Source organism: Lepisma saccharinum, chromosome 19, assembly GCF_977018435.1.
Source record: "Lepisma saccharinum chromosome 19, izLepSacc3.1, whole genome shotgun sequence".
Classification (NCBI taxonomy): domain Eukaryota; kingdom Metazoa; phylum Arthropoda; class Insecta; order Zygentoma; family Lepismatidae; genus Lepisma; species Lepisma saccharinum.
In genome coordinates, this window is record NC_139247.1 from 42,112,352 (window position 1) to 42,118,351 (window position 6,000).

A 6,000-nucleotide genomic window follows, 5' to 3' on the forward strand; every position below is an offset into this window, starting at 1 on the left:
CAAAGGAACTTCTTGGCAAAAAAACAAAGCACGTAATAGAATTTGTGTAGCGACTGCGGGGCCGTGAAAAAAAAATCTCAGAATATTTATATATAAATAACATACCGTAAAAAAACTACACAAGAAAAAATCTCAGAATATATATATAAATAACATACCGTGAAAATAACACATAAAGCATCAACATGAAGCCCAAGGGTGTCGTGTACCAGATACCATACTCCAATCTTAAAAATCTAGGTGCCCTCGATGGGTTACTTACCAAGAAACAACGTGAGAAGAAACGTTCTTGCTTGTCGAAAGGACACGGAATGAAATTGCTGCTCAGCACACCTCAATTGAAAAGATTGCAGCGTTCGCGGAAACAGCAAAAGATCGGAGGTTTCATATTCAGCATCCCGGCCATCCTAGCAGCATTGGGGGCCGTTGGAAGTTTGGCCGGCGGAAGTGCCGCCATCGCGAAAACCGTCATCGACTCGAAGAAGAACAAAGCAGAATTGGAAGAACAGAAACGTCACAACCTGGCCATGGAGAAGAAAAAGGGGAAGGGCGTGATGAGAAAGTTTAAAAAAAAGAAACAACGGCACTCACCAACCGAGATATTGAATCTCTGATCGGACCGTTACAAATCAAACACTTCAGAGGAGTTTTCATGTCCGACTCGTTACCTTCAAGCGTGAAAAGAAGAGAATGCGGAGTAGTCAACTTGGACGGTCAAGAAAATCCAGGCACGCATTGGATATGTTACCACAAAAATGACAATGATAAAGCATTCGTTTTCGATTCTTTCGGAGGTGTTCCACCTACAAATTTAATTTATTATCTGAAAACAAGCAAAACCTCTATATACTACAACGACGAACGCATTCAAGATATCGGAGACATGAACTGCGGTCATCTCTGCCTCTCCGTGCTCGCGTTTCTCTCTAAAATAAATAACCCTACGATCGAGGATTTCCAGAAAGCATTGTGGAACCTCAAACAGCATCACTAGGATGGGCGTGTTCCATCTCGCGAGCGAATCTTCAATCTTGAAACTCACGCTGCACGACGACATCGTCTATCCTAAATCCGTGGCTCTGCGTGCATTCTACAGCATGTACCTCATACCTAACGTCACGCAGCACAACAACAAAATTAGCGTCGGAAGCGAACACATCGTCGTCACGCCAGGACAATACAATCTTTCCACTTTGCAAGCTCAGTTACCCAAAGGCACATACCTTTCTCAAAATTCGGTCACGCACAGAGTGGAAATCCTATCCGCGACGGAGACCGTGGACCTGGGCACCATGGGAGAACTTTTAGGTTTCGAGAACGACACCAAACTCGAAGCTGGCATCAAGCACGTAGCAACCAACATTCCTAAATTCTTGGCCATAGAGACTCTGAACGTACACTGCAACGTGGCGGAAGGTATGATCACGAAATCTTTGGACGGATTGTTAGGAAGTCACAAGCAGACGGGAATCATAGCCACTTTCAAACCAAGTTCCGAGTTCATGGAACCGATCATCTACACGCCCTCTTCGCCGATCTATTTTCCAGTATGTCGCAACCGCATAGACGACATAGAGTTGGTGGTGACGAACGAGAAAGGAGACGTGGTGGATTTCGCAGGTGCCACTACGACGGCCATCGTGGAGATCAACGTATAATAAATAACCATACATGTAAAATGGAGCAAATCGAAAGTTACGAATTGCAATCTTTCCCTCCCAACCGTCGCACGTTCGCCAATCTCAACGAGGCCAACAGGGAGATCGAATACGACGTGGACGTAGGCGATGGGTTCGTTCATCCTCACAGAGCGGACCTCTACCTTCAATTCGACGTGGTGAAGAAAGAAAGCGGAGACGCGTTTCCCGCAGCAGCAAACTTGATACTCGTGGACAACTTCGTGCCTCACCTGTTCTCGCAGGTGGAGGTGAGGAAACACAACACCGTCATCGACAGAATAGATTATCCAGGCATCACGTCGACGGCGGTGGGAACATTGAAATTATCCAAAACGGACGCAGCGTACTACCAGGCCGGGGGATTCGAAGCCGGGACCAAAATATCGACGAGAAGTCACACGGTGCTCTTTCCCATGCGTCTGCTGCCTGGTTTCTTCTCGGACTACAAGGAGATCATGTGGAAGGGAGGACTGAGGATCACGTTTCGAAGAGCGGCCAACGACAACGACGCACTGATGCGATACGCTACTTTGGGTCCGGACGGCACCACGCCGATAGCCAACACTTTACCCGAAGCGGCGAAATGCGTCATCCGGAGCATGGAATTGAGAATGCCGGTGGTGGAATACGAAACGAACTACGCCCTCAAGTACAAAGCGGAGATCTTGAAAAGTCCGCAGGTGCCGATTCATTTTCACGGTTACCAGTGCGTACAGAAGATGGCATCGGGAAGTCACATGGAATTCGACGTGACGACGCAGTTCAACAACATACAGTTCGACATGCCAGATTTCGTCGTAGTGCTTTTTCAGACCGGGAGGGACAAGAATCAGGAAAAAGATTCCAGCAAGTTCGACGACTGCAAGATCAAGAACATTTATCTCAAGAATGGACGCAACGAAGTGTTCCCGCGCGAGAATTACAACCTCGATATGACAAAAAACGATTACCTCAAACTTTACGAAGCGTTCTCGGCTTACAAACGCGTGACCGAGGGAAGCGTGGACATGTACTACACGCCCAGCGAGTTCAAAGCACGGAGACCCATGACCGTCATCAACACATCTAAGAGAAAGAAGGTTGTGGTCAACGATCGAACCAACATCAAGGTCGTCTGCGAGTTCCACGATGCCTTGCCCGAGGATACCCTATGCAGTGTCATCCTGATTGCAGAGAAGTCCTTCGCCTACGACGTGAAGAACGAGAGGGTCACAGAGCAGTTTTAACAAGTTTTTTAACATCTTTTCTTGCACAAATAAGAAATTTTTTGTACTAGCACAATCAGTTACAATAGCACAATACGAATTTCACTAGTTCAGATCAGTTACAAATATCAATTTCATTAGTTATCAGTTACAATATCTTTTTTTGCACTATAGCACGAGACAATCAGAATTTGCACAAAATTTGTTGTTGTTTTTACACGTGAAAATTAACAATAAAATTTCTTTTTTTTATCGTTTCAGATGCTGTCGAAACATCAAAAACACATACACACACACTAGAAAAAAAAGCATGCAACTTTATTTGTAACACACACATATTCTCCATCTTCATCAAGAAAATATTATAATAAACATAATACACGTTGCATGAATTACGGAGGTCCTCTGTAGGGTTTCATGGAAGTTTGGGGAAAAACACGTGAAACCCTACAGAGGTGCGGTTATCTACAACCGCAGCCGTTAGAACCTTTTTGGGTTGGGCACCACGCACCCTGGCGAGGTTATAGGGGCCAGGTATCCTAAAAAACAACAATTATTATTTTGTTTGTTTGTTTGTGTCACAATACATAAGCGCACGCGCGTGTGTGGCACATTGTTTCCCCGAGAGAAGTTTACAAAAATCACGATATATAAACATTGGCCTCTCTCTTTTTTTTGGGACTTGGAAAAAATTTACAATAAGAGGACATCGCTCACCACTGTTGCCAGCCATAAATCTCTCTCTCTCTTCATCTTACAGCAAAATTAGCATCTCTATTTTTTTTTTAGTTGTAAGTAAATTGGCAACACACTCTAGTTAATAATGCTACATATTATACGCACACACGCACACACATACTATATTACCATCCACCCATCTCTCTCTCTTTTTTACGGCAGTGCGTGTTTGTTGCCAGCTCTCCTTGTTTAGTGTGTGTAGGTTGGCAAAAATTGCTTTATGCACTGTAAACCAAGCCTCAAGCAAAATTGCCAGCTCCTTGCTTTAGGCTAGGTTAGACCAAGAAAAAAAAAGCTGTAGGTGAGCTGTCGGTTGTTTAACTCTTCCCCCTCTCTCTCTCCTCTCTTTTTTTTTTGTAAAAAGTTATGGCAAAAGTACCAGTAGGTTGGCAACCTTGTTTTATGCACTGTAAGGCAAGTCTTAAGTAAAATTGCCAGCTCCTTGCTTTAGGCTAGGTTAGACCAAAAAAAGCTGTAGGTGGGTGTTGGCAGCTGTCGGTTGTTTAACTCTTCCCTCTCTCTTTTTTTTTTGTAAAAAACTATGGCAAAAATACCAGTAGGTTGGCAACCTTGCTTTATGCACTGTAAACCAAGCCTCAAGCAAGATTGCCAGCTCCTTGCTTTAGGTTAGGTTAGACCAAGACAAAAATCTTGGTGATTTTTTTTTTCGAGTAGGTGTTGGCAACACTGCGAGCCCCACTTCCGGTTGCAGAACTCTCAAGCAATATTGCCAGCTCCTTGCTTTAGGTTAGGTTAGACCAAGAAAAACCTTGGTGATTTTTTCGAGTAAGAAGTTGGCAACACTGCGAGCCTCACTGAGCCCCACTTCCGGTTTGTGAACTCTCAAGCAAGATTGCCAGCTTCTTGCTTCAGGTTAGGTTAGACCAAGAAAAACCTTGGTGATTTTTTCGAGTAAGCAGTTGGCAACACTGCGAGCCTCACTGAGCCTCAATTGATGACGTTGAACCCGGGCACTTCCTCTACTGACCTCATGAAATAGCCCATATTTAGACCATCACGCTATTTTTTTTCTTCAATTTATTTTCGCTCTCTGTTGTACATATTTCACAAACAAATCATGGCATTATAAAAACCCACATTTGTTTTAATTACCGCTAATATCATAACCTATACAAAGCAGATGAGAATTGAGAAAACGCTGAGTTAAAACATACCTGCAAAAAGTTTTCGGAGGTCGCAATTCTATAACAGCGTCCAAGGCCGAAACTAACCACCACTTTCTCTTGCGAATTGGCGCCGCAACCTTTGTCCTTGACAGATAACCAGTTCCAATAGCCTCTGCCAGGTTGCAGCATCCGGGATCGCTGATAATTCTAAAACCCATATTTAAACCATCGCCCATATTTAGACCTTCGCCCATATTTAGACCTTCGCCCATATTTAGACCTTCTTCTCTAAGGTTTGCATCAGACTCATCATATCGAAAATCAAGTCCCTGAATAGTAAGAAACTGCGATGCATCCACAACAACTGACATGCAGTGTCGGTTTTCTTGGATGACCTTTGGTCTCGGGTTCGATACCAGGTAGAGTCCAGTCCCGATTAGCTTTACTGTGCATAAAGTGGACTTAAAACACCAAATCAACCAACCAATCAAATCTTGAATCACCTTTAAATGTCTTTTACGAATTACCGTTGTTACTATTGACCCACGATTAGAATAATTTTCCCGTACTACAGATGAAGTTTTGTGGTCCTCAGAATGTTCGTGATGTTTTAAGACCATCCGCATTCAACGCTTTTCTCCAGTTCTTAAAACTGGTTAAAACTTAGGTTAATCTCGACGATTACAGGACATAAATTAATGAGATATCGCCTATGCCCAGGTCGGCGCTCAAATCTTGAACGAAAGTCACACACACTTATATATACTAAAACAAATTAATATTTTTTAGTCAAGTTGGTATTATAGCAGGAAAAGTGATATCATGCAGAATACACCACTTAGAAAAGGTGAAAATCGTCATACTCTTATAAATGAACTCTCTTATTATTCGATATTTAATTAACTTCAGTTGGGGGGGGGGTGAACGGGGGGCAAAGTGTCTGACTGGGGGGCGCCCGCCCCCTTGCCCTCTTATGGCGTCGTCACTGATCACCGGGGAAGTCTAAATGCCTAAGTTGTTTAGTTCTCTTAGCATAAATAATACATTTACAGTGTATTTATACTAAAATAACCAAACTTAACAACGTAAGCATTCCTCGTCAGCGCAGAAATGCAACATTTGGGCTGGGGTCAAAAGGCGAAGGACGGAGATGTTGTTTGAGACTTGTGTAATAAGGACAACCCTTTATATGCCGGGGAACCACTTTTAGCACATACTATTGACGTATGACGTCACAAAATTTACACAAAG